This window comes from Camellia sinensis, chromosome 2, assembly GCF_055761805.1.
Source record: "Camellia sinensis isolate YWXY chromosome 2, ASM5576180v1, whole genome shotgun sequence".
Lineage (NCBI taxonomy): Eukaryota > Viridiplantae > Streptophyta > Magnoliopsida > Ericales > Theaceae > Camellia > Camellia sinensis.
In genome coordinates, this window is record NC_138962.1 from 65,391,730 (window position 1) to 65,403,286 (window position 11,557).

The following is an 11,557-nucleotide window of genomic DNA, read 5'->3' on the forward strand; positions in this document are numbered from 1 at the left end:
CTTGTCAACGAGCCATATTTTAGAGAAATTATTTTTTGTTTCAAGGGCTGATTTATGTAGTGGCCCAATTGAATATTTATTGATTAAAATAATAAGATTTTATATATTTTTATCAATAATGATTCATTCCTCTTTTCTTCCAATTCCCTTTAATCTCCTCTCTCTCTCATTGGTTACATTTTCTTTTTTTTTTTCTTTTTTTTGCTACTTCTCCAATCACCACCCGCCACGTGGCAAGGGGGGTGAGGGGGTGACCACTAAAAAGGGGTCCCAAATATTATTCTATTTTTATTATGTTTTTAAGAATAACTTATTACCTGTCAAATGATAAATGATACGATGTAATGTTTGAAGATCACTAAATAATCAATTAATATTTTGGTGTTATGCACATGTTTCCATCCTATGCACACGTTGGAACCCAACGATAGGCACTTCCTACAAGGTAGGCAAAAGCAAAATCGGATTTCCATACATTTTTAAAGTATAGGGATCACAATTTTCGTCTAAAAATTTACTTATAAATTAATCTTGGGATCCAAATTCAACTCTTGGTTGATGAAATTTATAAGTAAAATTAATTCAGTCGCACATTAATTGTTCTAGCCAATTTTTTGGACAAAAATTTTGAAATCCTAATATAGTTGACATTTTATTTTATTTTTTATCTTTTAAGTGAAAAACAATTCTAAAACTTGCATCACCGACAATTATGAATAGTTTGCAATAGTTTCGAGAAATTATTTGATAATTTTAAAATATTATTTCACATCATTCCTAACAAAACATCTCTATTCAATTGCTTCTTAAAGAGAAATTATAATTTGTTAAAAAAAAAAAAAAAAAACCAGTGACAAAACACTTATTCTATTACATTTTTAGAGATAAAATAATAGGGAGATCACATGCAGGTGAGAATTGGAGAAAAAAATTAACATCATATGGAGGGCTGCAAGTGCCATTTGACCCTCCACAGTCTTTCATTTACACTCCATCACAGACACACCTACATTCTATGTATTTGTAATTTCTTTTCCTAACCCCCACCTACATTTTGTTCTCCCAAAAATTAATTTGGCCTACAAAAATTTATTTATTGAGATAAAAATCTAGTTTTAAAGGATAGCAATTCGTTAGTTCAAAGAAAAAAATATAGTAATTTATCACTAAATATTTAATTTCGTCACTTAAAAAAATAATGATACTTTTAACTTAAAAATATTTTGTTCCTAAATTTTTGCCTCTAAAATTTTAATTTGTTGTAGTCAATATTATTGTTAAAACAATAGGTCCTACTATCTTTTTGTTACATTTGCGGAAACAACAGAATATTTGTCCAAATATAAGTGGTGTAGAGGAATACACCAGGACAACCAAATAATTTTTCAAAAGAAATACAAAACTAATGAGATCTATTATTTGAACTAGGAGTGCTTATCGGGTTAGGTTGGGTGACCTCTAACGGGTGATCTCTTATCCATCATCCATCTAAACTTAGGAGGATTGAAAAAAATTAATTCACTTAGTTAACGGATGTGAATTAAGCAGACTGTGTGAATTGACGGGCGGATGCAAATCAATTTGACTGTTTGGACTTTACTATTTTATATTTTTTTTGAACTATTTTAGAGTAATTTTTTTATTATTCTGGGCCTTATTTGAGTCCGATTTTTTTTTTCTTCATGTTTTATAATTAAAATGAATGCCTAAATTTCATATTTCATAAGTCTAATAGCTGATATTATTATTAAATAAAATGTACTTTTTTTAGCATAAATATATAATATCATTTTTTTAAGTGGGTTGGCGAATCAGATTAGGTCAAGTGACTTCTTATTCGCCATCCGTCCGAACATAAATGAATTTGACAAAATTTTTATTTTCATCTATCCGCTTATATTATCGAAACAACTTAAAAACAAATGAATTAAATCAGATCGATCAGTTTGACGAATCAAATTCATTAGCACCCCTAATTTTAACCAACTATAAATTTAATTGGACCACCACATAAATATGCGGCAAGCAAAATACTGGAGTTTCACGTTCAGAAGTTTCACGTTCAGAAGGTGTAAATCAACAAATCCACCATAGGGTGCTATTTTTCCTCCTCTCCGACAAGACAAGAAGAACGTGGGCGGCTCTACAGCCCTATGATACCCTAATAAATTTTATTTATTTATATTTTTAGATCAAATTGACCCCATTATATAAAATTTTTTAAAAAAATTAAAATTATACTTTACTTGCTTATGAAATTTGTATTTTTAATATACAAACGTTCTATATCTTAATCTATCTTGTGTCTATTACTTGTTTTGAGAAGTGGATTATAATCCACTTTTCAGATTATAACTCACTTCCTTCTCTCACAAAAAGTTGATTATAAACATATTCTCAAAATAGCCCTATGTATTCATGAGATTGGTTTTTAATATACAAACCTTCTGAATTCATTATATAAAATTGGTTTTGTCAAATTATTGAAAATATATATTTATGAGAGTGAACATTTTCTTTATAAAATTTGTTAAGATTTCTTTATATGCTGAAAAAACAAACCAATGGTTTTAAAAACTGAAAAAAAAATTAAAATAAAATAAAACAAAACCAACAACAACAACAAATACTTATTCAATGTTCCAGAAGCATTACTCTATTCTATTTACATATTGATACCTAATACTTTCTCTTAAAATTTTAACACAAAAGTGATGAATCCCATAATTTAGAGCACCACCTAGATTTGCTCCAAGGGCATTGAATAATTTCTCCAATACTACGGAATTGCGATAAATCTAGGCCACAAGGTTCACTTTTGTTAACTTTTTTGTGCCCATTACTTCATTGCAGGAAGGGAACAAACAAAAAGGATATATAATTCAAGAGAAGAGACCATGGATGATAAAGGAGGAAGTCACGGAAAACTGAAAAGTAAAATTGATAGAAATTAACAAAGCATATCAAGAAAGGGCATCGAAAGTGAACACGAAAATAGCAACGAGGAGAAATAGAAATTAGAGATGGTTTTGAACTTGTAATTAGCATTTATATCAGACAAAGGCAAACTAGTTTCAAACGTTTTAAGCTAGCAATAGGAGTAGCAACATAAACATTGTTCATAACACCACTATTCCAAAATTCATCAAGTTTCAACAAACCAAAGGCAACAAATTCATGTTAAGTGAAAGCTTTATTGAACACATAAAAAACTGTGATACATAGTCAAGATACGTTCCTTGCACTGTGCATCACCTGTAAAAACAAGCATTTTGAAAAGAAAAAAAAATATCAATTTCGGGAAAAAATATGGCTGCTTAAAGGATGAGAAATAAAAAAGGCAGAAACGATGACAGGCGGAGGGGAAGGGGTTAGCAAGTGTAAAATTGACATAGCACATACACACTTTGGTTTACATAATCAAAACACGTCCCAATCTGTGCATAGAATTTTGAAGGCCATTTCAAATTTTCAACATGAGAAATGTTAGGAATCATGAAATTTTTTTTATGAAAATGATTATGAAATGTTTGTGACTCTTAGATTACCTTGATTAATGTATGGTGCTTTATTCTAAGTGTAATTCAAAGGTCACAAATCTTTCATGATCATTTTCATGAAAGACTTTTCATGATACCTAGCATTGCTCTTTCAACATACGACTAACAAAGTAAATCCTGCCTTCTTGTGTGTATTTTCATGCTTCAAAAGTGCTTGTACTGTTAAGGAAACTAACAAAGACTCCACAAACAACAGTCTGCAGGTAATATGAATCCTCCATAAACCAAATTCTGAATTACAAAACACATACAACAAGAAGAATCTTAATCCTTAATTTACAACCATAACCCACCAGCTAATGTTCAGACTTCTTTTTTTCTTTTTTATCGGCATTCAGACTTCTAACCACTATCTCTAAAAGATTGAAAAGAAAGGGGGAAGAAAACAACAGATTATTAAAAAAAATAAACTCTAATAACTCGTTGTCCAACAGAACAAATATAAAAAATAGCCTCTATCGACTAGCCAAAACTAAGCCAAAATACCTATAAAAAAAAAAAAACAAAAACAAAAACAAAAAAAAAAAAACAAAAACAAAGTGGGGTATTTTAAATTTGTGTAAAATTAAATTTTCATCAAACGAGAAATGAATTCAATTTTTTATTTATAATTTTTTTTAGTAAGTGGGAAGGGTTGTCATCCGTGTGTATCGAATTGGAGGGTATTATTGAGTCTTTATGAATTTATTATGGATTTCATATAAATTATTCAAACCGTTTAATATCTAAGACTTGTCAAGCATTTCATATCTTAAAATTATGTTAAGATATTACTAGTCAGTTGATTGTTAATCAGACAGTGATTGTCATCTTCATGTCAACTCCCTTCACTCATGCAACTGACTTCCCATCAGTCACGCAGCGGGAGATCCATGCGTGTATCCAGGTTTTATCTCAACCTTCTTCATGGCTTTTTTCTGCTATTTATGCAAGTCCCCATTTTCATGTTCGTAAACTTCTATAGGATAATCTTAAGTTTTTTGCTAACTCTCATCATATGCCTTGGCTGTTAATGAGAGATTTCAATGAAATTCTTAACATGGCTAACATTCCTTTTAAGTGTCTTTTTAATAACTCTCTCGTAGAGATACCATGGTTAACAAGATACAAGTATAGAGACAACAAAAGATTGAGAAAAATTCTGCCCCCTTTAGCTAACATACACTATGCCTTTTAGCTTTGAAAAAATTATTTTGGATTGTTTAGTTAAACTTATTTCAAACAACTTCTGATTCTAACAGCTTATTTTAACTCAAAAAAGCTGATTCTGAGAAGCTGCTCACCTCTTGTTTCTGATTATCAGCTTCTGCTGTGGACATGTTAATTTATGGTTATACTCTTAAATTTTTTTATTTTTTATTTTTTTTAAAAATAGAAAAAGACTCAAATAGACTATAGATTATTATTATTATTTTTTTATGAGAAATGTAGACAAACAAAAAATGAAAATTAATTAAAAAAGCTATTTCATAGCTTATTTAACAAACACTACTCAGCAACTTAAATCTATAATCCAACAGCTACACCAAACAGATTAACAACTTCTGATTGAAGTCATAATCTATAATCTGTTAAGCTATAATCTATAAACTGTCTTAACAGTTACACCAAACGGGGCCATACACTACTACTTTTTAAATAAGTGTGATTATATATATATTTTTTAATCACACATTCTAATTAAAGTGTGATTATTTATATATTTTTTAATCACACCTTCTAATTAAAGTGTTGTACGGGAAAGAAATAAACCTTCTCGTATAATCCTGTTGATCAATATTGCGCTCCTCCGTACGACGACGCTTTACTCCCTGAAAACACAAACGTGAGCTAGCCGGCGGGTGTGTGCTGAATACCTCTCCGATGCCTAAGTCAGCAAAATAGACAAATAGACAAAAAGCTCTGTGTATTCGAGAATCAAAGTTATCTTACCTCTCCATAGGTGATGTTATGAGCTTTTATAGGTTCCGTGTGGCACAATCCTAATAGGACTTTTACTCCTCCATGTAAACTCTTCCTAGGAATCACATTTCTAAAAGATAATGTTTATCCTTCAACACCCTCCTCACTGCTTGAACCAAGTGAGATGGTTTTACCATGGTCAGATTCCAATATAACCGAGGTAAGCATGGCTATGCTGAGCCGTAGAGTAGACCGAACTATAGCTAGTTTGGTTCTCCCTTTCACTTCTCTTACCCCGGTTCCTCCTGCACAAACCCTGGTGTGATTAGACCGAGATAACAAAACATCATGGTCCTGACCGAGCTAACAAATAGCTAGGTTCTGATCGGGCTATCCATAATATGTCATGACTGGGCTAACTCTGAGTATGGCAACCGAGCTAATCGCCACGCTTTTTTAGATCGGAATAACTTCAAGGCTCTTTTGGACCGGGATAATAATAAGGCGTTCTCCGGACCGGGCTAACTCCAAGCTTCGTTTTATCCAGCCCTTCTTACCGTGGCCCAATGAATGGCCCATTACCTAGCTCGACCCAATTTATATATAAATTACCCTATCAAGTGTGATAATATATACACTACTACTTTTTAATCACACTTTTTAAATGAGTATGATTATATACATATTTTTTAATCACACATTTTAATTAAAGTGTAATTATTTATATATTTTTTAATCACACTTTCTAATTAAAGTGTGATTATATATACATTACTACTTTTTAATTACACTTTTTAAATAAGTGTAATTATATATATATACTCCCTAAATAGGTGTAATTATATAAAATATTCTAATTTAATTTTTATATAAAATATAAAATTTCTAAATTTGCGTCTCTATTCTACACCAATGAATGACAAAGTACAACTTTTTCTATTCTCAACAAATACTACAAGAAATTAAAATTTTAGAGACAAGTTTTTAAGAATAAAAATAATTTATCTGCAAAAATTATACTTTTAAAAGCAAAATAAAAGAATTTTGAAAAAAAAAAAATTTAATCATACTATTACATTTTTGAGACAAATCTATTTCATTGTAAAATAATTAGTGACTTTTTATCTACCATTTTAATTGGTCCCAATAAACACAACTAATACATTATTTTATTCTATTTGCGTTCTTTGAACTTCAATAGTCGGGAGGTTTCATTCAAAGGCTCTCTCTCTCTCACTCTCTCACTCTCTCGATCGATCGAATCCCTAATTTCCTTCTCCATAGAATTGGGGGTTTGTTGATTTCGATCCCTGATCTGATCTCAGAGACTCTTGATCTGCACTTCTAATCGGTGCTTTGTTGATTTCGTCCCCAAGGAGTCTCATATCGTCTCTCTCAATAGCGATTTCCGTATCCAGGCTTGATCGATTAATCGATTTCAATCTCATTGATTTGGTTTTCAATCTGTTGTTCGCATTTGTTCTTCAAAAATGCTTATTTATCGGTGTAATGTTTGTGTTGATTATGTGGTATAACAGCCTTTTCAACACTGACTCTATCCCCAAGGAACAACACCAATGGCAACAAGAGCAAGAATGTTGTAGCATCATCTATATCTCTTCGTCAGAAAACACTAAGTTCGATCTTGGAACTGAAGGAATTGGCCTCTTCGCTCTTGGGCTCCGCCAAGCGCCATCTCGATCGCTTGCATTTGGAGATCCTCAAGGACCTTCAGCTTCTCTCTCTCTCTCTCTCTCTCTCTCTCTCTCTCTCTCGTCTTCATAAACGATTAAAGGTATCTGTCGCTCTCTCTAAAATTTTATCATGATGTGCTCTAATTGCTTGATCGAAATTTCACCACAGAACTACAGGTTGAGTTTTGATTGTTCTGTCTCTGTCTCTATGTGAGCACACGCGAGTGTGTTCTCCTCTGCATTGTTATTATTATTATTATTTGTAATCTCGAGTTCATTTCCAGAAAGAAAGAAAAAAAAAATTGCAGAATGAGAGGTTGAAATGTTAGATTTTTGTGAGATGAACTGAATTGTCATTGGAAAAGAAAAGTGTCATGGTGAGAAATTCTGTACAGTTTAAACTTATAGATGCTTCTGGCTTGCTCTTACTTTTGCTTTAAATACCATCACGGCAAGGCCTTAATGGCATAGTTTTGTTATGGGGCAATGATTAAAGTTTGTTTGTGAAGAATGGAAGAAAGAATTATGCAGCTAGCAATGAGAATATATTGGAAAATATTAACAAGAGTTATAATAGTTTTATCTAAGCAATTAAAGATTTTACATGGAAGAGTGTTGTTTGCATTGAAATATCAATATGGAATCTCACCTTCCTAAATAGCATGTCAGCATCGTAGAATAAGGAAAGCGATTGGTGTCAGGAAGAGTTTAAAAGTACAGCAGGAGAGCATATGGAGTTTGAGATGTTTTAGCGCTCGAACTACTTTGATGCTGTAATGAAAAGGTGTTTGATTTTCATTTTAAAAATGAGATTTCATATCCTTGTTTTTATTTTTATCTGATATATATAATATATAGTGTACATGTAACTTCAAAAATTCGCGGCGTGTTAAAGATTATGACATATTAATACTGACTTATTGTCCTAAGATTATGCAAAGAGGCTGAGAATTGCAGAGAGGCATTGTTCTTATGAGGGGCTGTGAGCATTTTTCATGCAGGATTTGCCATTGGTTCCGGTTTGGACATGAATTGAGGCTTTTCGAATGCCTTCTCTGCAATTTTTTTTTTTTAAAAAAAAAACATATTGAAAAGCTAATAGATTTTCAATTACTAAAAAATTTAACACTATACATAACATGGTTTGAAATTGGGTGGAAAATATTTCCATTGAGAAGGTTTTTATATCTTCTTTCTCTAGTTCAATGGATAAACTGACATATTAATTATGAGTTTTAAGAACCTTTTTTTTAACTGTTTCTTGTTAAATATAAGGACTTTGTAATGTGACTAGGATTGATCACTTAAATTGGTGACATTGATTTTCCACCAGAAAATGGAGATCTGGATTGGATCTCAATTTTGAAGGATGTGAATCCAAGTAATAGAAACTTGCAAGTAACTTTATTTCCCTAAAATGTCCTTTCTTTGTGATTTTCTCTTCTAAAGTGTCTTCAGTTATTTCGCTTCATATGGTCCCCAAAACAAAAACAAAAATAAAAAATAAAAACCATTTCTGCTAAAATATGAAAAAGTAAGATCAAGGCTATTTTGATAATCACCTAAGAACAATAACCCATCTCTACAAAATTCAAAAAGTTATTTCAAAAACATGCTTTCCAGTGAAGTCTTGTGATTTCATGGTCTCAGCTTCACAAAATGAGGTGTGAACCCCGAAATATTTAGGAATTGATTGGGGTTCTTGAAGTGATGTACTAATCATTTGACTGTTACGATCTTTCTATTTATGGATCCATATCTCTTTGTTATGGGGCCAAGACTATGAGATTATCTCTCTATCAACAGATTATTGTGATTCAATATTTGACCTAAATACGCAAATGTAGGTAGAAGGAGTAACTACACTAATTCACTCAACACAAGTGTCATGGGATAACACTCTGGACCATGCATCATATTTCAGAGTTGGCAAGGTATTTGAGTTTACTAACCAATTAGAATTGTGAATAATATAGAATAGAATTGTGATAAATAAGTCGAAATTCTATATCATAATATATCGTATTGCTAGATTTATTGTTCTGTTTTATAATATTCAAGTTCTTGTGAAGCTCTTTTTGGTTGTAGATTGTGGAGGCAAAAGTTCACCTAGTGCTGAGGCCCTTGCCACTAACAAGGTTTGGAGAGTTTAACCGTCTGGAGAGTTTAACCTTCTGTACACCCCGGAAAAATGAATGCCCAAAAACATGAATACATGAATCTGTCAGTCTGTAGGTGATGGGGGTTCCCAGCATCTATGGCGATGCAAGTTTTCCATGCCCTTAGAAGTGATAGGTTCGAGTAAGCCAGTAAGCAGCACTGGTATAGAACTTTCTGAATTTATCTTTTTGTATCCAGATAAAATTTTCTGATACTCTTTTATTTTATTTTATCCATAATTTTTGTGATCAGTAAAGTTATTAGAAAAAAACAAAGGGGGCAGAGCATAAGCATTTGTGACACATATGAGTAAACATAAAAAGCTATAAACCCTTGATAAAACAACATAATCCTAATTCTCCACAATATTGAAGTCTTAGGAAATAAGTTTAACCTTCCAGTCCTCAAAAAAAAAAAAAAAAAGAAGAAGCTTCTTGCACTGATGCAAGCAAGCCCCATCATTTACAGATTGATGAGGCTTGCTTGCACCGAAAAAAGTTACCTCTCTCTTTTGCTCTCTTGTTTGTCGTACTGCAGTTGCTTGAAGCAGCTTGTTGTCTTACAAACATAGCGGCAGGAAAGCCAGAAGAAACTAAAGCTTTGTTGACTGCTTTACCATTGCTCATTGCTAATCTTGGAGGTTAGTGATGGTTTCTGCATTTTCCATTCAATGTGAAAGAATGTAAATGTTTCTTTCTTTTACTTATCAGAAAAAGTAAATGTTTTTTCTTGTTCTTCTTCCTTTTGTGTGTAGTATTTTTTTCTTTCTCCATTTCCTCTTCATAAATTAATACCAGAAAGTTGTTATGGCTTTATGAGACCTAAGAGTGACTGACAGTAATTAAAGATACTAGGTTAAGTACTATACATTGAAGTTGGATTACATAACCAAGTAATTAAAGATACCAGGTTAACACTCAAATATTGGAACTGTGGGGGATTGTTCATTTGTTTGCTCTTTTGGAGTTGACCCATCTTGACTTGGTATATTAATTGTTTTTCTTTCTCTACCTTGATCTGAGCTTTAATTCTTGTTGGGATTTAGTTTAGTTTACTCTCTCTGTTGATGTGTTGCTGTAATAATTTTTTGATAAAATCTTTTCAAGGCTATGATTTACTAATGTGTTTATATATACTGTTCAATCATGCTCCATAGGCTACAGGAAAACCAGTCTTCATATAAAGAGTGAGGGTAATATTGATAAATCCAAATTCAGTAACCTTTTGTTATTTCATAATTGGATAGTGAACCAATTATGCAGTTCTTTTTTCTTTTATTTATTTATTTTTTAATTTCAAATTAGTTGGATTATGAATCAATGGAAGTCGAGTTAAGTTGAGTTCTTGTTTGCTAGAAATACCATGTTTAGAGTGATTTGGTGAGAAATGAGGATTAGTTGGATTATGAATCAATGGAAGTCGAGTTAAGTTGAGTTCTTGTTTGCTAGAAATACCATGTTTAGAGTGATTTGGTGAGAAATGGGGGGGGGGGGGGTTCTCTTTTTGTTATGTTTGGTTTATAATTTTGGATTTGTTGATTTTATATATATTTGGTTTTATGACTTTAAAATATCTGGCCATACATTGAAGATTTTCATTTTGGATTTATTGATTTTATGTATATGTCATATTTATATATGGTAATACAAATATTTTATATTTGCAACAATCAAAGTCGTTATTCATTTTCTATTGATGCAGGAGATGAAGAGTCAGTGTAATGAGAAAATGTCCGATTTTGACTTTTGTAAGACAAGAACCGTCTCTACAAAAATAGTAAGTTTATTCATATGCTTCTAGCGGTTTATGAATTAATTTGTGTTTTTATTTTTCAGGTCAGAATTTTCCTAGAGATGCAAAATATGGTCAAAGAATTCAAGAACTTAGTTTTTTTAAGTTTTTTTTTTTCAATTTTTAATATATGTAATCACAATTAAAAACTTTTTATTAATTCATTTGTATATACTTCTGAACATTTAACTTTCATTTATGAAATATATGATGTTATTCCATTCAATATATGGTTGTGATTCAAAATATAGAATATAGTGTGTATTAAATTCTTCAAATGCGTGTATAAAAATAATACTGATTATTCTTCAAATATATCGATTTTTTTTTTTTATCACAGATTTTTTTAATTATTAATCACACTTAAAAGATGTGGTCTAAATGTTAATAATCACACTTGATGTGATCTAAATGTTTTTAATTACACTTAAAAGATATGATTTAAATATT

General features: G+C 31.3%; 1 long non-coding RNA gene across 1 annotated transcript; it reads left to right on the forward strand.

Annotated features, from left to right (window-relative positions):
• The first annotated feature begins 6,618 nt into the window (after positions 1-6,618).
• On the forward strand, positions 6,619-11,333 carry LOC114266125 (uncharacterized). Its single transcript, XR_014361038.1, has 3 exons — positions 6,619-9,956; positions 11,018-11,063; positions 11,152-11,333. It is a non-coding gene; the product is annotated as an uncharacterized LOC114266125 (long non-coding RNA).
• Positions 11,334-11,557: the final 224 nt, after the last annotated feature.